At 36.9% G+C, this 24506-nt stretch overlaps 1 protein-coding gene across 3 annotated transcripts in view; it reads left to right on the top strand.

Annotated features, from left to right (window-relative positions):
• Nucleotides 1-24506, top strand: part of LRRC4C (leucine rich repeat containing 4C) — a 983333-nt gene that overhangs the window by 936830 nt on the left and 21997 nt on the right. For all 3 annotated transcript variants that reach the window (XM_036221416.1, XM_036221415.1, XM_016123218.2), the window contains one exon: nucleotides 20412-20463. The gene's annotated coding sequence lies outside the window, so the exon portion shown is untranslated. The remainder of the gene's footprint in view (nucleotides 1-20411; nucleotides 20464-24506) is intronic.

The raw sequence follows: 24506 nt of genomic DNA, 5'->3' as shown, positions 1-24506 counted from the left end.
AAGATGTAATTTTGAAGCCTTGATTTAAAATAGGCGCTGCAGATGTTTTTCACTAAGTGAGCCCTTGAAAGCATCTCCTTGGGTGCACAAGGTTCTCTGCTTTTGTGTTTACCACTGGAATAGAGTTAGCATCCAAATTAATGTGCAGCTATGACTACACTGGAACAAAGCAGGGATTATGTGATGACTCATTGGGTAAACTGCTTTTACTTCCTTTTAACAATTCATATGTGTGTGTTGGGTTACAGGAGGATATACACAAATATTCAAAGCAGAAGCCCACTCACGTATAGCACCACTTTGGGGAGAGTTTCAGCACTGTTATCACGCACAGACAAAATAAAACTCTGTGTCTAATGGTATCTGACATTCAGGCTTTGTCTTGGACCACCATATGTTTTATATTGTATGTATTATATGCATTACATTATTTATTATAAAACCATGCCAGCGTTACTAGTGCATCCTTTACACAAAATAAATTAAGTGTGTCAAACGTTAGCTTATGTCTGAAAAAGGGAAGGACAATTAGAAAGTTCCCAAATTAAGACTAATACTATAGCAGTAATCAATGCTAGTTGAGGGTTTTCTTGAAACAAAATGACCTGCCTTTATATATAATTAGTGCCTATAAGGGAATGGTATAAAATGTGAATTCTACCAGTGGTGTTGCATTTTGTCTTTTTTTTTTTTTAAAGTGGAAAACTAGTTGGTCAAGAGAGTTATAGGAAAAGATTCATAGTAAATAACATTATAACTCTTCATAGCAGAAAGATAAACAGCTTGATTTCCCCAACTATAAACATAGCACACTGAGGACTTATCAAATCAGTCTTGCGTTGCACGTATATACACATACATTTATACACCTACTAAAATACAAAATGTGTACACATCTATGATGACAATTTACTAAATAATTAATTAATTTATCTCAGACAATTTTCATACCTTAGAGTTGTCAACTCTCCCCACTGTTACAGGGACCCCAATGTTTTTTCCTTGAGTCTGCCTGCTTGCACGCACTGGCCCCAAGAAATGCGCAAGCAAGACTTTGCAGTATAGAAAGAAAAATTGTTTAATATCGAATTGGCCCATCCAGAGAATGGGGGCTAATGCTAAAGACCTGCCTCCGTGATGCATATGGGCTACAGATTAGATAGGGCAAAGTCATGAGACGCTGTGGCTTAGGGTTTCAAGACTGTTCTAGGAGCTGATTGATCCAAGGTGAGGTAAGGATAATGAATCATTTCTTCAAGTATTGAGGACAAGTCTGAGGTCTTTTTCCACATTCCTTCATCCAGGCTTATTAGAAAGTAGCCAGGGGGTTGTTCTATCTTAGGACTCAGGATCTGAAACATAACTTAGGTCAAAATGTTATATTTAGCCTACCAGAGGTCTGCACCTTGTGACCATTAGTCAGACCCATGCTACTGTCTTCTGCTGCCTCTGCATTGATGATTATCTGAGAGGAAAAGGCTAGGTCTCTGGGGAAGGTGGGAAGGGGGAGAGAGAGAGAGAGAGAAAGAGAGAAAGAGAGAGAGAGAGAGGGGTGATTTCTAGAGCTAGGAGTTAAAACCAAATTTAATCAGTCATAAGGACTCTTGGCTTTACCACCTTCCAAATATTTATACATCAAAACTCTTGCATGCTATAATAATCGATCCCCTAGGCAGAGTTTTAAAATAATATAGAAAGAACTGTCTTCCAAGTGATTAACAAATGAGCTAGTTAACAGGCTCCATAAACTCTTTCAATATACCAAGGTCCTACCTAGAGTTTTCTATATCCCAGAATAATAAGTCTCAATGTTATATATTCTTAAGATCTTATTTTCACATACACAAATGGATGTAAATATATGTAAGTCCATGGCAGTGCATACACATTAGTCTTTGTAGCTATGATGGATTAAAATGTTCCACGGCAAAGTTATTTTATAAAAGTCAAGGGTTAGACTTGTTCATGAAAGTATTAAAAGGGAAAAACTGAAGTAAATATGAGACTCGTAACTGGATGACTCCAGTTATGCCCTATGTGAGCCAATGTGAAGGTGGTGGCTTTTAATTCAAATGGAACTGCTATGTCATGGCATTACTGATTTGATTTTGCTTACCTGCCCTGCTCAGAAATTATAGATTTAGGAGTTGTAATTAACAGAGAATTAGAGCTTCTCCTTCATTCTGAGTTATGTAAAGGATTCCCTGTTCCATTTCTCTCCCAGTCCCGACTTCTCAGCTGGTGTGAAGCCTTTTAAGTTCTGTTTTACACCACATGAATCGGTGCCATTAATTAGCAGAGCAGGACTGTGATCGTTAACTCTTATAGAGGTTTCTCTTCCACATCTGACCCTTCACAAAGCAGGAGGGTTTGACTGAGTGAACGGCATGGAACCTTTGTGCTTCTAGCTTTAATTAATGTGAAGGAAGGTCCATACATACTATGGAGATTTCCAGGGTCCTTACCTTGTATTCAATGTGACCAGTCCACAGAGATGTGAACTGGGTGTATTGACTTGAAGCATCAGAAGATTTGAAGCCAAACTGGAGCAAAACTCCTTAGTCACCTCCAATCCGTGTCTGCTTCTTTGGCCACTGTACATCCCTACCTGGAAAATTTATTCTCTCCCCTCTTTATCACAAGAATCTAATCTAAATGGCTCCCCTCCTCACCCCAATTGTAGTCTTTTGATGAAGTCCCATATCTTGTCATTGTCCCTCTAACTAGCCTTTCTTCAAACACCATTTAGTCCCCATTTGATTTTGCTAAGAGCCTTTGAATAACCCCTGCCCCTCAGCAAAACAAACTTTCTCTCCAATCATGTTCTCTCTTTCGTTTCCTAATTTCAAATCCCCTTTCTTGGGAAAAGCGTATTATGGGTAAGTGGGCTTGAAGTGAAATGGTTCCCAGCTCCAGAAACTGCCCTTTTCTACCCTGAATTAATCTGAATGTGATCAGGGCTCCAGTATTAAACCTCACCCTGTCCTGTTGTTCACTCCTTTATTTTGCCTGTACTGCTTTCCCGCCACCTCTCCAGAGCCCTTTTTGTCATAGAATATCACCACTAGTGATCTCTAGGAGTAAACATATCCAAAACTAGAAAATGGGGAATTATCCCGGCCCGCCTTCTGCTGGTGCCTTTTAAAAATTTTTCCGTGGTGCCTTGTATTCGTGACTAATTTTCACGTTGACACATTTATCCAAACATAACATCACATGTTTACAAACATCCTAGCTAGAATTAATTAAATCAAGGGGGTATAAAAATAACTATTAATTATTATCTTCATCCCATTATTTTGGGAATATGCAAATGAGCAATATTTTCCATTCGGTGTCTTTACTAATGCACAGTGCTACCACTCGCTACATCTGCTACAATGTGACGGAGGAAAATGGTTGAAATAGAGCCTATGTACAGCAGTTTTTCCTGCTAGGGGAGCAATTTGCAGAGTTTTAGGCCATATACTGGGTCAAAAGCTCTATGTCTTCTGGCAAATGGCCAGGAATGATCAGGTCAGTGGTTGGCATTATTGATGGATGTATAGTGGGAGTGGTTTAATTATACTCTGGGGTTCCCATGGTGGAATGCCGCTTCACTTGATTCATGTAGAATTAGTGGACTCTGGTCCAAGGGATCATAATGCAGAGATAGGATATATAGCAGGCATTCAGTGAGCCTAAGATGCTGCTATGCGACCTTATGTCATGGATATGTTCTAGCAATAACTTTGACTTTTTTTGACTGTGACCCATAATAAAGTACATTCACAGCTCATCCCACCAATAAGACAAAAGAATTTCCAGTGTATAATACACTCTGCTATTTTCTGCTCTGTTTTCTTATATTTTATTTAATGCAGGTCATGATCCATAAATTAATTTCATGACCAACTAGTGATCATTACCCAGTTTGAAAACCATTTGGTTTTAGGGTTGCAATGTTGCTACTTATTCAAATCACATTCATACATATTATCCTGTTTGATCATCACAGCTCACACAATGAGAGATTTTTAAAAAAATTTTATACTGTTTTAAGAAGAAAAGTACACATATCTGAAGCATATATGTCCATGACATTTCACAAATTGAACACACTTAGGTAACCAGCACCCACAATAGGAAGTTGACAAATGCCTACACCTCAGATAGCTCACTTTCCAAGAATGATCACCCCCTGACTTCTAAGCATCTAGATTAACTGTGGCTAGTTAGGTTACATTTACATTGTGTACTTTATATAAATCATATGATGCTCTTTTGTATCTAGCTTTTTTTGTTCACTCGATATTTGTGAGATTCATTCCTATTGTTGTGAGACTATAGATTACTCATTCTCATTTCTATATAGTATCCCTTTAGATGTCTACACTAGTTTATCCATTCGTTGTCAGTGATCTTAGGTTTGGCCTATAAGAACTGAATAGTGATGCTATAAACATTCTGTGAGCCTTTAGTATACACATGTACACATTTGTATTGGTGGTAGATGCCTAGGACTGGAATTGTTGGGTCATAGGGCATGACTCTGTTTAGCTTTATTAAAGACAACCAGTTTTCCATTTTATGATCCCCCCAGCAGTGAGATGGCTTTAATTCTTATTCATTGTTTATATAGGAAAAACAAGGCTCAGGACTGAAGCAGGTTACCAAATTCACAGAGCTAATGTATTATAGAATTAGAGCTAATATTAGATTTCAGAATCCATAGTCAGTGGTTTTCATTCATCTGCTTGTTTTTCTTTTCTATTCTCTGTTAATACTTATAAAAGTCTTTAAAAAGCTTTGTCCTTTATCTATCTTCTTCAGGCCTACACACACACACACACACACACACACACACACACACAAAAACCCTGCCCCTCATGTAGATACACATATAGATTCCCACAACACACATTTGCAGACACAAACAAACATAAAGGCATACACACAGACACACAGAGATACACAGAGGAATACACAGGCCCAGATACAGATAGATATATGTTTACATAAAAACACATACAGCTATTGTCATAAAAATACATGCAGATACATACACAAATATACACAGACCCATACAGAGACACACATCAGGATATATACTCAAGTACAATAATACACCTGGTTATATGCCCTTTTTTTTTCATACTTTTGCCAATGATAGAATAAATTCCTTAAGCTAATATTTGTATGATGCACAGTTTCTCAATAAATACCAGTGTATATATTTAGTTTAAGGGTGATTTTATTTTTATAATTTTAAGATTTCTGGAAAAATACATTTATATTCTACTTTGGTAACATGTCCTGAGCTTAATGACCAGATAAGTGTTAATTCTACATTCTTCGTGCAGCATCTACTGGACGTGCACAAATACACTTAATTTGGGGGCCTTCTTCCCCCCCAAAAAAATATTTTCTCTTTAGTTTCTGCTGAATTATTGAGCAACAGTACTTTTATCAATAATCAAAATGTAGAGTCTATAATTCCAGGAAATAAGTAGAAAAAAAAAGTCCTATTTTATGTAACAAATCACTACAATTATTTTAGCTTAAAGCAATATATATTTATCTCAATTTCTGGGAAGAGAATTCTGGACATAGCTTCTTCACTAGGTCCTCAGCTCAAGGTTTCAAAAGACTGCAATCAAGTTATTGACTGGGCTCTAGGTAGAACTCAGTGTTCTTCTCTAAACTTAAGTAGTTACTGACAGAATTTAATTCCTTATAACTTAGGACTGAGGTCCTGGCTTTCTTGGTGGCTGTCAGCTGAGCCAAATGCCTAGCTCCTAGGGGCCTCTTGCAGTTCCTTGCCATGTGACACTTTCACAACAATATGGAAGCTTAGTTCTTTAGAGCCAACAGGAGAATCTCTTGCTACAGTGTCCTAAGTCAGATCTTATATAGCATCATGTCCTCCCTGTGTCTTTGTTATACAATAAAAAGAGTGACTATTGCAATATCTTTGACATTTTCTATTGGTTAGAAGCAAGTCATAGGTCCTGCTTATACTCAGAGATTGGGGAGAATATACAAAGGTGTGGCTCAAGGTCATCTTAGAATTGTACCTACCACAGTTGAGAAATCGTTTTAGGTGGTATTTTTAGTCAGGTACCAATAATTGCTGTTACACTATTATAAATCAGTTTCTATTCATAGAATATGAATAGAATATGTTGACTCCAGCAGCAACTTACATTCCAAATCATACAAAAAAAATATTAAATTTCGGAATATACACACACATACATAGATACAAATATGTATGTGTAATTCTTTTTAATTTTACATCTTACCACAGGACTGGAACCAGCCATAGTTTAATCTATACACTAGATACCTTGCCACCAAATGTCTTTATATTGCAGATATTTTATAACCCAGTGATATCTTTAAGAGGGAATTTATATTGCCTTACTCTCCCCTCCAGTACGAATAAGAAGAGATTCAGAACATCAAAGGAGTTGGTGATTCCTTTTGAAATGCATCACAATTTGTTCTAAACTCTGAAAGACAGCTAATTTTTATTAAAAATCAAACTTTCAAAATAATGTGAAACTATCGTTCTCTCTGGGCTGTATTATAAAATTTGGTTCAAAATAGATCTGAAACTTTTCATGGGTGTGAATGTTCTTGCACATGGTGTGGTGGGTTGGGTATGGATAAGATTCACAGTGCTTTCTGGGAAACATGCCAAGCAGTGACCTAAGGGAACCACCAAAAAGACTTTTTTTTCTTAGCTCCCTGAAAAATGACATGCCTGCTTAATCAAGACCGGATGCAATATAGTTGTCTCCCTTTAACAAAACTATAGTGGAAGATGAAAGGCAGAAGAGATAGGTGGTGGACGTGATGAGAAAGATAATGGAGTTTTTAGATGAGGTGAGATGGCAAATGAAAACACCTCATCCAAAAAGGCTAAGAGTAAGTTGGGAGTTAAATCCTATTTCATGAAAATGATCATAGTAAAGGCCGTCAAAGCCTTTCTTTCTGAGTGGTGCTTCGATGTACAAGCATCTCATCTTTGAATTTGGTCAGCCTGGACAAGAAACCTGGCTCTGCTGCTTAACAGCTTTGACCAAATTACTTAACCTTATTAAGCAACCATTTCCTCATCATTGAAGGGTTGTAAATAACATACCTTACATAAAGAGTTTGCCATAGTACTTGGCCCTAATAAATACGCAACAAAACAAGGACATAAGCAGAACTTGTGGCTGCAATGATGGCAAAACAGTGGCAGGTTTCCTCAAATAGCTCTAATGGGAGAATGGGTGCAAACCAGGCAAAAGCCTAGTTACAGAGCAATCTGCTAACGCCTGGAATGGTGACAAGAAGTCTCAGGCTTCGAGAAAGGCCAGAGATAATCGAGCAGGTGCCTCCTTGCTCCCTCTCTTACCCTGGACCTGACAGGAGCAATGTCTATATCTATTGTATCTGTGCCTCTTTCTCTAATTCTATATCCAAAATTATTAGAATCCATTTCTGTTTACCCATTCTACCAAAAAAAATGGTGAAAGGGAAGCAAAGGTGAAAAGAGTTTGCAGCTGGGATGCTTTTGAGCTAATGAAGGTCAAACAGACTGAGTCTCTGGAGAGGAGACAACAAAACTGGGACTTGAAATGACTTCTGGTAAAATAATGGTCAAATGTTTAGTCTTTTTTTTTTTTTTTTGAATCAGTTTTCCAGACAATAAAAAGATGATGGCCATAAGTAAGAAGTTAAATAATCGGAACTATGAATATGATCCATCATCCATTTGCACTCATTCATGAATATTTACAGTACTGAGTTCTTAACGAAAGTACAGTTTTTATAGAATTTTTCTGGTCTTCAGGGACAAAGTGTTAAGGAAAAAATACTTTTTCTTCTTCTGTTCTCCGTCTCTCCTCTTCACCCTCAACAATAGTTTTAGAATTGTAATTTAATGATGAGGAAAGAGACAAAACCTTTATCTATGTCACAGTACCAACTGCTTCTGTCTTTCTCTGTAACTCTGGACAGAATGTAGACTATGTGGCAATATTTTTAAGTCAGTTGGAATGGTGACATATGAGTTGGAACAGAAGATCTCTAGTTAGGGTTAGATTTATTCATATGATTTAAACAATTAATAACTGTCTTTATTAATTAATAATGCTTTTAAATTGCATTTTTCTTAGCTTGACAGTTTTAAAGGCCACCAAGAGCCTATATTTGTTACTAACATTAAGTCGGGATAGACATGCAGGTTGGCTGTTTTTCAGTGTTTTAACCAGGCAAGTCAGCTGACTACTCTTTATTACATAGCACTGGATGTTTCAAACACTCCCATAAACAGTCAAGAAAGGGAAAATATGGGGCATACATTAATAATGAATAACCAAACAGAAAGGCCAGAAGAACAGTGTGAACCCTGCATTCGGAAAAAAATAATATCATAAATTCTTTGTGATCTAATATTTTATAAAAAAGGTGAGAACTCTGGAAGACTTACAGAGGCTAACAAGTAGTAGTCTACTGAAATGGGAAAAATCTCTTTCAATGTCTTGTTTTTCACCGAAAGTATTCACTGTTTTGTATTTTCCTAACCTCTGTGTCTTATCATGTACGTACCCCTTCCAAACTTTACATACACAGATACATCACTATTTGATCTCATTCTCCCTATAAATTGTTCAGCACTGAGCTATATTTTTTCCAGAGTATATAATGACAAATTGTCTCTAATTTTCAAATAACTCTTGAATGTACCCTTTTTTTGTGAGCCCTTTTAGAAATAATAAATACTTTTAAAATATTTAAACATTGAGAATTGTTGCTGATTAAAAAATAATATTTATGTATCTGTTTGGAAGCCCTGTTCTCAAGTTAATAGTTTAACTTCCATTCTCTTCATTATCGATTATTAGCAAAATGTAAAGCATAGCTAAACAGAAATCAGGTTAAAATGTGAACTTTGAAATTTGAGAGGAAATTTACGCTTGGAGTTTCAAACTGTGTACTCGATGATTTTGAAAATCAGTAAAATTATTATAACCATTATATTGCTCTATTACAAACTGTGGATGTAATCATAAGGCAATTTCATTTTTTCTCTCCCATTTAAAATGTATTCACTGGGACTAGTTTTACTTCTGCCCCTAGAAGACAACTAACTATATTTATATAATAAAAGGCACTGTGGTAAGCAATTTAAATATGCATAATATGTAATATTAAAAACTTTGAACTTATATTAAGATTCCTGCCTTCCCCAACACAGTCCCAATTATGGGTTGGAAGCCTGAAGTCACAGACTAGGACATGGACATGGCTGGTTTCTTCTGTGTATTGTCACCTTGTCTTCTCTTCCTCATCTTCTCCTGTATACCTACTCCTAGTTCTGATTCTTTGTTTGATCATTGTTAGGGAAAATAGGTTAAGGGGTGGAAAGAATAACTCTTACTTGCCTGGTACTGTCTTAAGTTGACATCGGTATCTCTGAATTTGCTAAACATTTGAAATTGATTTTCTTATGGTGGATTTCATGTGTATGTGTTCTTTGGTGATTCATTCCTCTTCTTTCACTGAATTTGCTGTGCTGAGAGCGATACTCTCTTTCTTAACACATCATTTACTTTTTCCTCAGCCCCTGGGCATCCAGAAGTTCTTTTAGATTCCCTGTAGTAAGCTGTTCACTTCTGGAGGCAATCCTCTAGTACAGGATTGAATGATCTTCAGGGCTCTCCATGACCTCGTATGTGTGATCAATATCTGCTGTTTTGCCCTTGAGATTATTCAGGTGGTATTTATACACCACCTTCCTTTTCTACTCTAGTCTGCCATCAGAGCCCTATCTTGTCTTGTATTGAAGGGCAGGCATCATTCTGCAATCTTTTCCTTGGAATGAGTGATGATAAGTCATAGCCCACTGATAATTCACTCAAAAATCCTCCTCCAATAATCTTGAAGCCCCTCTGCCCTATGATGAGGATTAAGATGTAAAACCACCCACTACTTCTCTTAGGAGTGGTGCTCCTAAGATAACTACTTCCAAAGAAATCTTCTTCATGAGCATTCTCTGTTTCATTGATGTACATGTTGTATGTAGGTGATTATGAGCTGTGCAACTACTTAGGACTTCTTCCATTGTAAATATGTACTCTCTTTGGAATGTCTCATCTACAATGTCTTGGTTCCTTGGCCAAAACCTCAATTTTAATATTCTTTCATTCATATAATAACACAAAGAGGTATAGTTTAGGAAGTGATTTTATGAAGATATAAAAATGTTCTTTATTTTATTTCTTTTTTACTCATTACTTATTTGATTTATATGCCAAACATTTTTCTAGGCTAAGGAAATAAAATAGTGAACATGCTATACAATGTCCCTCTACTCATGAAGCTTATATTTTTCCAAAAGCAAGAATACAATTTTAAAGGAAAAATAGTGTAATTTCAGAGAAAGGAGATGAGTCACAGTATGCAGGTGAGTAGGGAGACCTTTTAAAGAAGTTTCTAAAGGAAAACCTGTGAGAAAGTGACATTTGTACAAGAGTTGTTAAAATTAATTGAGAATGATTGCATCTACATTGTAGAATAAAAATACATAGATTTTAATATACATAAGCGCATCTGGAGAACTATGAATAATACACAAGGGAAAGTTTTATATACCTTTCTGGTTCTTCCTCCCTAGGACTCATCTCTTCTAGGGAATATTTCCTGTTCTGATCCAATCAGGTTCCCTATTTTCCTCTTCAGTGGGTCCCACCCATCTGGCCTGCACTGGAATGTTTGTGACCTTGTATCAAGGCTCTTATTACATTTGTAGATTATTCTTAGTCTCTCTGCTAATGAGATCGCTGAGTTCGTTTTCAGTATCACATCTTAATCACTTGATTTCTGCAGACGTTTTCTTTCTCCAAATAAACTCTTCAAAATGCCTGCTGCTCTGTGCTCATTAACCTGGGAACTGCTTCTCTAACTCCAATTTAAAAATTATCTTCAATGGCTGAGACTCTGTCCTGATCAGAATTCTCCAAATAGTAATGAAGGAAGAAGGACTTTAGAATCTCGAGTGTGAAAAAAATTCAGTGACCAAATTTCCATCTGCAAGGGGATTTCCCCTTTATGTAGAAGTACAGACTCTATTCTCTTGCAATGTAGCATAATTAAAATCCACCCCAACTTCCCCATCTGCCCGATTCCCACTTAATCATTTCATACTCAATATGGTTTAGGTTACTTAAAGATAACAAAATAATTAGTTAATGAGTAAATGAATGAGCAAAGAGATGCATCTTTATCAACTAAGAAGTGTTTTTATTTTCTTGTACTCTTTTACTACTTTAACCCCAAATCAATGTAATACAGGCTTCATGATGAAGACAACAGCCCTCATGTAAACATATCCAGCATAAGAGTGGTACTGCACGTCAGCATAAACATCTACATTTTTCCATTTGTTGATGGATATTAGGTCAATGACCCGTATTTCTGCAGAACTGCCACTTTGATGGGGTACATTAAGTATCTTTTGGATGCACCAGTAACCCAGAGCCAGAGAGCAGCCATTCCTGTCTTCGCCATTGCCAAATTTCATATGCCAGGGAGTGTATTTTCCTGATATATTTTAAGTTTGCTTGAATAAGGCTGTTTCTGTATACTGTAGGTTTTGAAATAGCAAGTCCTGAAATTTACTTTCCTCTTAAAGGACAAAAGAATAAATTATATACCATAATTGATAAATTGAAAAAACAGTTGCAAGTAAATGGAGTTTTTGATGTTGAAGTCAATTTGAAAAAATGAGCTTATTTAAAAATAAGCTTGACAGGCACTTCCCAGAAGAAATACTATGCCCACAATACTATGTTCCCATTAGAGGAACAGCCTAATATCAGGGAATAATGATAACGATCTCATGCGTGTTTGTTCCTCTCACAGAGTCCAAGAACATTATCACTCTCATTAAATGGCCGCTCAATATGAAAATTTGGCCTTCATCAAGGGACTTCACTTTACAAACTATAGCATGTTGACATCTCTTGTCTCTATCTTCAGTGAACTGCTCAGAAAACTTTGTCTCAGTTCTCCATCAGACTTTCAACCTAACAAGAGAGATAAATTATATTTGACTTGAAATCATTTCTGCGAAAGACATAACTATGAGAATTGGTATTAATTGGATTGTCAGTCTCTTTGTGTATTGACAAGAGGTCCCTGAATTAGAGAGATTATCTAAAAACTATAAATCTGTTAAGTACAGAATACATGCAGGCCACTGAGATGGTGACTGTTGTGTATTAAGGCTCTGAAACTTTGTTAGACCTGTTCTCAGAGAGTTTCAGTCGCCGTGACCTGAATAAAATGCAGAAATCTCTGATATTTCAGGGTATAACCTGAATGATATACCATGTCCAGGATATAACCAAATCACTTAGGTTTTGCTTGGATACTCCAGGAAACTACACTGGAATGGAAAATAGGTAGAACAACCTTGTTTTAAAATAAGATCAACCCTTGAAGTTAAAGGAGGCACAACTAGCATTAGGAACGAGGGCAAGGGCCAGACTAACAGGATACTATTCTCAAAGGTCTAAGAATAGCTAGGTGGAGATGAGCCCTTGACACAAATACTCTCACAGGCATAGGGAGCATGATAGTGGGGAGTTCAGGACAGCTGTGTTTGTAGGTGGCAAATGGCAGTTTATTGATTTCTCTTATCATCATCCCCTTATGTACCCCCAAGCAAATATTCTTTATTTGACCTCCAGAATAAATCCTTAATTTTCTAATTCTCTCTATCCCCGCTGCTGACACTCAAAATCAAGCCATTTCATGCGTGTACTATTTGTCTACTATTGATCCCTTCGATCACTTCTCGCTCATACCCAGAGTGACAGTTTAAAAGTCTAAATCACTATATATTTTTCCAATATGAAAACCTGCTAGAGTTTGCTATGGCATATACAATGCAAAACAAAGAACTTGCTTCCCCAGGCCTACCAGGCCTAACTCTCTGCAGTGGATTGAATGGTGGCTCCCTAAAAGATATGTCCACACACTAACCCCTAGAACTGTGGATATGACTTTATTTGGAAAAATGACCTTTGCATATGTAATTAAGTTGAGGGTCTTGAGATCAGATCATCCTGAATTATCCAGATGGGCCCAATATAATGTGTCCTTATAAGAGACACCCATGGGAGAGACACGAAGAAGAGAAGAATACCATGTGAAAATTGTGGCAGAGGCTGGAGTTACACAGGCACAAACCAAGGAGAACCTGGAGCCACCAGAGATGGAGGAGGCAAGGAATAATTCTCCCCTAATCTCTTTGGAGAGTCCTACTGGCTTCTGAATTTCAGACTTCTAGCCTCCATAACTGGGAGATAATAAATTTTTATTGTTTTAAGCCATCAATTTTGTGATCATTGTTATGGAAACCAAAGGAAACTAATACAATTCTCCATTCACATCTCCTACTCTTCCATTTGCCTACTTTATTCCAGCTAAACTAGCCTATTTTTTTCCCTTACCAATTTTTAAGTATAACATGCTTCTTGTCTTGGTCTGTTCAGCCTGTAATAACAAAATATCACAGGCTGGGTAGCTTATAAGCAGCAGAAATTTATTCCTCATAGTACTAGAAGCTAGAAGTCAGAGATCAGGTGTCAGCGTGGTCTGGTGTGCACCCTCTTCCAGGTTGTTGATTCCTCATTGTAGGGGCTACAAATCTTTATGGAGCTTCTTTTATTAAGGCACTAATCTCGTTCATGAGGGTTCCACACTCATGATCTCATCAGCTCCCAAAGGCCCCCACCTCCTAACACCATCACATTAGGCACTATGATTTAATTTAGGCATTAGGATGAATTTTGGGGGTGGGGAGGAACAAATATTTACACTATAGCACTTCCTCAAACTTGGATACTTTGCATTAGCTGTTCTTTCTTCCTGGAATATTTTTCTTCCAGATCTTTTTATGTCTGAGTTCTTATTATTCTTGAAGCTAAATGTATTTTTTTCACCGAAGTTTTCATAGACCTAATCAATGCAATATTTTCTCTCAGTCATTCCCTGTGTCATCACTTTTTAATTTTCATTTCAATACTTATGTGTACCTTATCTTTTCTGATTTTTTTATTATCTTTCTAACTCCTAAACGAGAAGCTTCATAAAGTGAGTTTTCTTCACTGTCTGACTCACTGCAGAATCCTGAGTGTCTAGAATAGTCTCTGATATTTAGTAAATATGCAATTAATGTTGAATAAGATGTATATCAAAAAGGCTCTCAGTGCTGGAGGGGGTTAAGGTGGTCATGTCAGATATCTAGACATCTAGGGAACAAGCCAGGTCCTTATTCATACAGGGCCTGGAATATTGGATATGTTATAATGACAAAAAATTATACTCATGAGAGAGGACAGAAATCCCATAAGAGATTACAAATAGATAGGAAGATATGGTCTTGGGACCAAACTGGTAACATTTCCTAAAGTAGTACAGAGGATAGAGTATAAGCTATTGGAACATAAGAGCAGGGCTAAATTCAAAGCAATGATATCATGAGGCTGAGTGTGAGAGTTAGGCTAGAGAAGATGGCCAGGATTTGTTCTGCCTATAAGTGTAGGTCCATTGCCCACTATCAAATGAAGAGAAGGACTAACAACATTGGGAGCAAGTCAGGCATGGGTAATATGAGACAAAGCCTACAACTTCCAAGTTCTTTGACAAGGAGAATACTTGGCTTTCTTATAATCTATACATAATGGTTTTCTAGTGAACTAGATCTAGGGGACTAGATTCCAACAGGGCCCACTTCAAATTAGGTTTAAGTTTGAATACAATAACTTTAAATGATTCTATATGTTCTCAGTGGTGCTACAATATTGCAGTCTTTACGAAGCCATTTTCCATAGTAGGCTGACATTGTACTCATCATCTAGCTATGAGGACTGGGTAGGAAAACATTTCTGATGGTGCCGTTATTCAGCCTTTTATACCCTATCCACCTCACTGGCAATTTAAGAAGCTTAAAGAAGACATACTAGTCCAAATAAGAAATTAAGAACTGCATATCATCTGAGGATGATAAATACATTTGAGAATAAAGTAAACCAGGGACTATCTGTTAAGTGACCAGGAGGTCTCGGGAGCCATTGTGACCAGGAGGTCTCGGGAGCCATTGTGTTAGAGCCATCATCTTGGTGAATTTTCCACAGGTTGGGGAGTGCACTTACGTAGTATCCTCGGGGGAGAGAGGGTGACTTTCTCATAACATTAGCTTAATGACACAACCAGAGACCTGTGGAAATCCTACCTTGAAGCTTGTAGCCATTTTAGAGTTTCCAGAGATAGGGTCTGTTTAGGTATTCTCTCATAGGGTATAGCTCGTCTCATAAAAGTTATTTCAGCATTTTTCATCCTCTCTGACTTTCCCACAGGTTCTCTGTTGTTATTGTTAGCTGTATATTTCGAAAATGAAAAACAATCAATTTGAGGAAAAGGCCTCCTGTATGTTTGTTTCCGTGGGCGTAAATGTGGAATAAATATATATGTAATGCATGGCAGCCGATATTTTGTGTCATTTATCTTCACTTGAGAGGAGAGACAGGATAAGTCACTCATGGCTGTGCCAGTCCTGATTCATTCTTCATCACTACACTCATGAAGATAAATGCCACATTTACACAGACCACAGCCATCATGTGATCTTTCAGACCAGAAATTTAGATCAGTTAGAGCAGGAGATCGACCTGGTGCTGTTGTTTGAAAATCAAGGACACTTTGTACTTAGCATCTCCTACTCCCACACATCCTAATTTCCAGTGTTAAACTAGGGTACTACTAGCAGCTAAAGAGGTATTTAAGTAGCATATATATTTCCATCCATGTCTATACTTGGGATATTCACTTCAATTCAAAAAGTTTTATTTCCCGTGTATGCCCAGCACAGTGTTCTGCAGTGGTAATATACTGATCAATAGGATATGGCTTCAGTTCCCCAAAGGCGATAAGTGGCATAATGAAAAGAATACTATGGAAAAGATGATAAGCAAGTGGTCAGCTCTCTCTGTGGGCATGCCAGATGACAAAGGAGCAAGTCAGAATAGAGCCACTGGGAAGTAATAATATTTGAGTAATTATATTAAGAGAAAACATCACAGGCACCTGAGTGTCCCATGATGTGCAAGTGGCTGTACCATTGGATTTAAGGCTGTGGCTAAGCAAGTGGGTGACTCTTCTGCTCTGTGCTTGTGAGCCCTGCTACAAGTAATTAATAGACAAGACCCCTTTACAACCCAGTACTTAATGTACTTATTCTGGTTTTATTTTTAATTACCCTTCCACAAATTAAATTTTTGAAGTTATAAGGCTTTCTATTGAAATAAAATATTGACTCTTTTTCCCTTGGTTGGTACGTAAAATTTACATAACTAGAAGTAAACTGAAAATGATTTTCATAAATTCCAGAAATTTGATCGGCATACTGAACATTTCCAGCTTGTTATTTTGAAAACTTTTATGTTAAACCATATAAATTGTTGATATCAACAGTCTTTGACTTTGGAAATAGCAAATTGATAAGGTTTGCTCTACTTATACTGATTGTATGACTCGAATTCAAGTTTATGTTCAATTGTTTTTTCTTTATATAACCAAATAAGCTGTTTAATTCCCTTCTTCAAAAATATTTATCAAACACGTACTACAGAGCAGTCATTGGGCTGTACCTGCAGATAAGTTGGAATAGTGCCTGTTTGGATAAGGCATGTAGTCTAAATGATACAGTAAGATATATGAATAGATAGTACAATGTGGAGGACTAACACAATTGTTCAATAATTTAAAAAAAATTCTTCCCATATGGAAGTAATAATGCCGTGTGTTCGAAGAAGCACATAGAAAAAGCAAGTTCCTTCAAATACGAAGAACCTCGGAATGATTCATAGCATAAGTACCTCCTTCCCTCCTTTAACATGTTCACAGTAAGGGAGCATATTCGGGGCCAAGCACTAACCTAGGGCTCCAAAGATTTAGCTTTATATACTAACAGTGACTGTATGCAGTTATTAGGGTTTTTTTTTCTTTTAACATGATCACATTGTTTAACTTTCTTATACTTTAGCTTTCTTATCTGCAAAATAGAGAAATAATCTCTTCCGTCTACTTCTCATAATTGTGGAACTCAGCATAATATATATAAGATTTTTTTTCATTGGTGATGTTTAATATAAACAAAAGGGACCATTCTTATCACCAACTTACTTGTTACCAATCTTGTGTTCATGATGATGTGTAAAAGATCAAGGTGGTTTATCACCTTGGTTTATATTTTCCAAGGTCCAGGCATGATCATGTGTTGAGGGATGAGTAATATTTGGCACCAAGTAATCATTTTCTGAAAGTGGGTAAATTGTTTACCCAAGTATTTAGAACAATGCTTAAAAAACAATGAATGAAACTCCCTCAGATAATAATGATCATTCCTGTTTTCTGAGAGTTTATTGTATGCCATGCTTAGCAATTTATGGGCATCACCTCATTTCATGTTCAGAACAACCCTCTGAGATTGGCTCTATTATTATCATCCGCACTTTATAGATGAGGGAATTGAGCCTAAAAAGATCATAGAACTTTCCCAAGTCACAAAATTATTACATCTAATGACAGAACTTATCAACTTAACAACTGTACCCTATCACATACGCTGATCTAGGATTCAGCATCATCTCCATCTTTATACTCCCCTTTCCTTCAGAAAAGCTTTCCTTCAGAAGCTCTCAATTTCTCTAGGCTTTAGTTTCCTCATCTCTAAAATTGGACCACTGATGGGCTCCATCATTAAACTCCATGTTTATATAAACTCCATGTCCTGGGACCTCATACTGTTGGAGGAGACAGAAGACACATACATACTTACATCATATGTACACATATATGCATCATCTCTAGTTATGAGAAGTGCTATAAAGACAAATAAAGCAGAATAAAGGGATAGAGAATCATGGGGGTTAGAGGCATTTATATTTTAGGTAGCATAGCTGAGGAAAACCTCTCGGACGCAGCGAAGGAGCAAAACCTACAAATATTTGGATGAAAAGTGGTACCATCATTATGTGCATGCATAGCTATAGCTCTATCTGGGCGAAGAACATTCCAAGCAGAAGAAACAGCAAATGCAAGTTTCCTGAGGAGCAGCAGTGTTCTTGGTATATTGAAGAAATAGCCAGGAACCAGTGTGGCCACAGTGGAGTGAGTAGAGTGATAGCAATAGCAGGATAAGATCAGAGAAGTAGGGACAGATGCAGAACAAAAATATAAATGGCCTCTTAGGCCACCAGAAGCAGTTTGATATTATTCTGAGTTCTATGGAAAGCCAATGAACATTGAACAGAAGACTGAAGGTAATCTGACTTTTATTTTGATAGAATCCCTCAACTATATGGAGAAAATACTGAAGAGGGGCAATAAGAAAAGCAAAAATGAGGAGAAGTAATGTGACTCTTTATATACAGGATTTTCAAATAAAGGCAATAGGATATAAAGGTGATAAGATATAGAGGGTAATAGGATGCAAAAGTGAGGATGAGACCAAAAAATTAAATTTTAAGGGGACTTTGGCCCGAGCTACTAAGAAGATGGTCCCTGGAACATGCTTGGAACATAGTAGGAATGTAAAATATTTTGTTGAATGAATTAATGTATGCATGCATGAATGGAGTTACTGTTTGAAAGTCTCTGTGAGGAATGGAGGTTGAGTTCAAATTAATAGTTTTCTTTTGGAGAGATTGATTTCCTATGCATACAACTGGAGATCTTGAATTAGCAGGTATGTATACAGGTCTGCATTGCTGGCTGGAGATATATATATATATTTGATGGTAGTTGTAGATGGTGTTTAAAGCCACTGTGGGATCATTTAAAGAGTGAGTATAGATGAAGAGGTACACTAACAAGGTGCTTCTTGAGATTTAGCGGACCAAGAGTTAAGGCCAAGAATTAAGAACTAGTGATGGAGGCTAAGCATGTTGACCAATGAGGTAGGTGGAGAATCGGGTGAGTGGTTTTCTAGGAGCCAAGTGCAGGGAGGACAGAGTAGTTATTGTGTCTAAGGCTGCTAATTTTTGCCCAAAATGAGAAATGAGAAGTGGGTACTTGATTTAGCAATGGACATAGTTTTTTACCTCCCACCTCTTCTTTATCCCCTCTACATACATTTATTGTTGTCCATTGCCTTTCTCTCACATTACTGTAAATCATAGACACATTAACTTATATGAGTCATCTTTTATGTGTCCTACTAAAGCATAGTTAATCTTGAAACTATGAGATTTGGGGAAACTTTCTGTAAGATTGAAAGATTAACAGTTTTTAAAACAGGATGGAAAATCCATAGGTCATCTCAGATGTAAACTTTAATTATATTCTGTTTTACTTATGTAATAATAATAATATTCATTAGTGGCATATTGCTTTGTGCTTTGACAAGCTCAAAACCATCTAACACAGATAAATAAATGCTCAACTTCGAAACTTACACCATCAGACTATACTACCTGTTAATACTTTTCTGAAGTAGTCAACCACAGACCTACACCTCACTCTTCTTCATTCCTTCAAGATTTTAACACCTACCTCATTGTTATTTTCATTAATCCCACTCCTGATATAATTCTTGGTAATTTCACTAGCCACGTCTATCCCTGGATCCCAATTGCTAATTGCATGGGCTTTTTCCATCTGCTCTTGCTCAAGATTTCTTCTTTGTATAGTTTGCACCACCTGTATGTCTGAACTTAGGCTCTAAAGATCTGTTGGAATTAGAGATTGTTTAGTTTATTTAATTATACTTTGCCAAATGCCAACTCTATCTCTTCATGTTTCTTTGGTTCAAGTACTATATGGCCTTTGATACTAGATTCTAAATTTTAATTTGGCATTGCCACAGAAACGTTAGGATGAGGGATGGGTAGGATGTGGAAATGTTAGTATCTTGTTTGGGGATGTGGGGGAAAAAAACAACTGAAATTTGCAGCAGATTCTTATGTCAAACTCTTAACATACCACTTGACTTTTATCATTCAGAGTGTTCTGTTTAAATGTTTCTTATCCATATTCAAAATACATTAATCTCGTTTGATCTTAAGAGGTAGTTTTGATCAAGTCACTGCAACAGAGAGAAAATGGGAGTTGCTTAAGGTCATGCATCTGGTAAATCAGAACTAATTGTAGACTATGGATCTTCAGCATTAAACAATGCATTGTTCAAAATGGCCAGTGGTTAAAAAAGCTGCCTTGGCTTTTTTTTTTTTTTCCCAGGAGAGTGTTAAAATACAGTGATGATTCAATAAATGTTGTCACCAGTGTTGTCTGTGGTGATGGTAGTGGCGGCTGATCGAGAAATATACTGAATTTTTCTAATGATTTTGTTTTGTTTTTTGTTTTTTTAGGTTGTCAAACACATTCCCTGTTTACAGCATGGAGACCACAGTGGAGAGCTAGGTGGGTGATGATTCATGCTAAATCTTTCCCACAACATGCTGAACACCACAATAGCAGCTAATGTGAAGTGGCTCATTATATACTGTCAAATCCAATAACAGCAATGACTGTCTTTGCTGGCATGAGCAACTCGTGGGAAGCCTCGCCACTCCAAACCACTACTGAATTTCAAAAAAGAGCCCACAATATACTAGAAAAGACATATTCAGAGTCATACTTGCAAATTTCTTGTATGTTTCTCTTTGTCAGTTTAGAAATAGCCTTCATGTTTTCAGCTTGACACCAGAAATGACTATCCTTGAGATGCCCTTCTCTTGTGAGTGCCTCCCCCTTCAGTCATATTTAAGGGCTAAGACTTTATAAGGGTAATGCTGGCTCGTGGACAGAGCTGGATTGGTGGTTTTCCGGTAGGAACATCTCTGAAACTCCCTCTTCACCCTCCAGCAGTCAATCTTATCATACACTCAAACACATTTACCTTCAATGGTAGCTCAGCAGCCGTGGGTCACATTTCTACCAGAAGAAATTGGGAGGCAGCAGTCCAAACCATTGACTTCTTGCTCTTTGAATTATGATTATATGTATTTTTATCTCCATTAAACTGTAATCTCCTGGAAGGCAGGATCCTGGATTTTTTTTAGTCCAGTGCCTACGAGTCATAGTTGTCTCTCCATGAATATTTTATCAACAAATTTAATGCAACAAATTTAAAAAGTTCGTAATTTGGAGTTTAATCTTCCCTCCTCTTCCCCTAGCACAGTGCCTGACCCATGGTAGGTGGAAACTACGTGTTTTTTTTTTTTGTTTTTTTTTTAGTGAAGGAGCAAGGTTATGAATGAGTTCATGGACAGATGCTTCCTTGGGGCCAAATTAAAAGCTAAGCAAACCTTTTTTAATTATCAGTGAGAGAAAAGTGATGACTTCTAGTTATTTTTCTTTAGGCCACCAGGAGTAATGCCCTAAAAGTAGTTGTTTATTTTGGAAGGCAAAAGCTAATCAGAAGCTATTTTCTTTATTTTTATATTCAAATGTCTATAAAATAGAAAAACACCAGAGACCTATTCATTGTTCACAAATGATCTATGGGGTAATAATGAGCTTGCTTTTCCAGCTGTGCTGCACTTTGGTGCTATCCTGGGTTTAATTGAAAATATGCTGTGACCTTGGTTTTGTTCACTGGGCATGGGGGAGTCTAACTGGCATGAGGCCTCTTAAGAACTCTCTTTTAACAAATGTCATTTAGCTAATTTGGGGTTCGCCTGCGGGAAGTAATGTGTGAAGTCTTGTAAAAATTAGGATGCATATTATTTGCATGCAATTCACATGAAGTTAATATTTTTCCAAAAAAAAAAAAAAAGATTAACTTTTTATTTTGCTATACCTATTTGTTGAATTCTAAATGCTATCAGTATGATAATAGTATTGTCCCTAACAGTCTCATGTTTCATCATAATTAAATAAACAGCTTGTGAATTGCAGTCCAAAAAATGTCTGTGTTCCACTCTCAACTTAAGGGGTTTCCATAGAAACCGTGGGCAGCAAGTTTAACTGACATTTATTGGACTTGAGGCTATATGCAGCATTGATATCTGTCTGTTTTCCTCTCTGTCACTCTGTGTATGTCTCCTTCTCTTCCTTTAACCCTCACAATTCTCTCCTCCTCCTCCTTTTCCTCCTCCCTTTTCTCTTATTAGCAATGAGGAAGTAATTTGGACTCAGTTAGATTTAACAAATGCAATAATACTAAAATGAACTCTGATACTTAAGTGTAATTGTGTTATTAGCTGGAAATGTTTTTCTTCAAAAACGAAAGAATTGAGAGTGAAGTTCTCTATCATAGCATATGCTGGTAAAAAGGAACCCGGTGGAAAGTTTGCAGTCTACATATCACGGTCCGCATTCATAGTCCAGCCATGGATTTTTCCTTGATTTAGTCAACACAGACTGATATTTCTCTTCAATCCTAATTTTTAGTCTTCTAAATGGAGCATAAAATCATTGTGCAGATCATATTCCAAGAGAAAAGAGGAATTTACTCAAGAAAAGAAAACATACTATATATCTATTATTTACCTACTGTGTGCAAGATATTTTGCTAGGTACTTTCACTTAGGTTATCTTAGTTAATCCCACAAAATTCACTCTCCGGCCAGAAAAAGGATATGGAGCTAGTGCTTAAAGTTCAGGCCCCACAAGGGGCATGGTTATAAAGCTTTGGGTAGAGTGCTGAAATGTTCTGTCTTGATTTCTCAAAGACAAAATGAATATAAGCACTCCTAAGAAATGGAATTATATTTGGATTAGATATGATATTGTAGCCAGTGTACTATGGTACCGATGTTCTCCTCCAACCCATTAGAAATGAGGAAGAGAAGTTGCCAAACGAGTAAGTCATTTATTCAAAGGTAGGAGGTGTGTGTGTACATAACAGTGGTTACGAGCGGTCAAAGTAGACCAACCTGGGATCAATTACTCATGTTGTGATTTGGGGTAACTGACAAATTAACAGAGCATGTGTTTCATGCAGTCATTATGAGGATTAAATAAAACTGTGTATGTAAAGTACTTAGTGTCACACAGAAAGCTTTGTTTTGTGCTTTGTTTCCCTGTATCCCCCACCTTTCTGAATCATTTTATTTTTAGTATGGATTCAAAGTAAAAAATGATGGGGTTTCAAAGTCTGTAATACTTATAGTTTAGAATTTTCTCATAATTCATAAACTATCTCAAGTTATCCTGATAACAATGAGAAAAGAAAGACAGAAAATATTACACCTACTTTACAGGTTAGCGTAAAGAAGATCCAGAGTTGTTATTGACAAGATCTCCACATAGTAAATGAGGAAGATGAGGTTTAACCTAGTCCTCCAAAGTTCTCCTTACAAATAAAACTCTCAAAGTCCTTTGTTCTTAATTTGAGTCAAATGTTCATGAACTTTAAGGCTTAAATCCAGCAGATAGTAATTAATCTTTCTTATGAATGGTGAGAGGAAGAAAATTTTGGTGGGGAAAGAAAAAAAGAAGTAAGGAGGGGATCATTCCAAAATCTGTCTCTCTCAGACCTGTTTCCAGGTCATTGTCCCAGAAGACATGCAGAATTACAATTCTTGGTCAGGAAAAAAGGAGGCATTGATTTTGCACAGCAATATGCTCTGGTGTTTCTGGTTCAGAAAAAAAAGGCTGAGATGAGAAGAAAAGTTCAAAAGAAGTCAAGTATCAGTCAGATATGTTGATGAGAACCTAGTGAATTCAGAAGAAAATATACAGCTGGGACAAGGGTGTGATGGGGAATGATTGCTGGAGTGATTGTTGACGCACAAACTACACATGGCCGCACCCACATAAACGCATCCACATTTACACAGGATTAATTAGAATGAACATTTCTTTTAAATTATAATCCTTTTCATGGTCTCAAAGAGCTCATACTAGGAGATAAAATGTTAGCTTTACCATTGTTATTTGTTGTATATTTGTTCTATTACTAGAACGTTTATTCTGTATTGTCTTCGAAAGAATCTCTGTAAGCCCTTTCTCCATTGTGTGCATATTTGTTAGTTAAAACTAAATAATATAATTCCTAAAACCACTTAGACACACAGGAATAATAGCCAACAAGTAGTGATGTGGCAGGCAACCCCTCTGTGTTGTGGAAATCCTTCTTTTGCACAGGATCCCTCACAAATGTATTGTGACACGTGACACCATTGCCAAATTAGTACATCTTAATCTCTTATTTCTATAGACGAAGCTGAATTATAAATAGACATTTAAATATTTTTCTTCTCTGCCCTAATGGATCATCTTGGTAGCTTTGGGGTTGAGGAGAGTGGGTAAGAAAGGAATCTCTCTGGATTCCTGAGCAGGGTCAACAACTTCTTGTAGAAGGCCAAAGAGTCAGAATCTTAGGCTTTGTGAGCCATATAGTCTATCACAACTACACTATTCCGCTTTACTGTGAAAGCAGCCGTAGATAATACATACGTGAATGGGTGTGTAAGCATTCCAATAAAACTTTATTGACAAAAACAGGTGGTAGTTCA

This window comes from Rousettus aegyptiacus, unplaced genomic scaffold (genome assembly GCF_014176215.1).
Source record: "Rousettus aegyptiacus isolate mRouAeg1 unplaced genomic scaffold, mRouAeg1.p scaffold_m13_p_5, whole genome shotgun sequence".
Lineage (NCBI taxonomy): Eukaryota > Metazoa > Chordata > Mammalia > Chiroptera > Pteropodidae > Rousettus > Rousettus aegyptiacus.
This window is presented reverse-complemented; position numbering and strand designations above follow the sequence as displayed.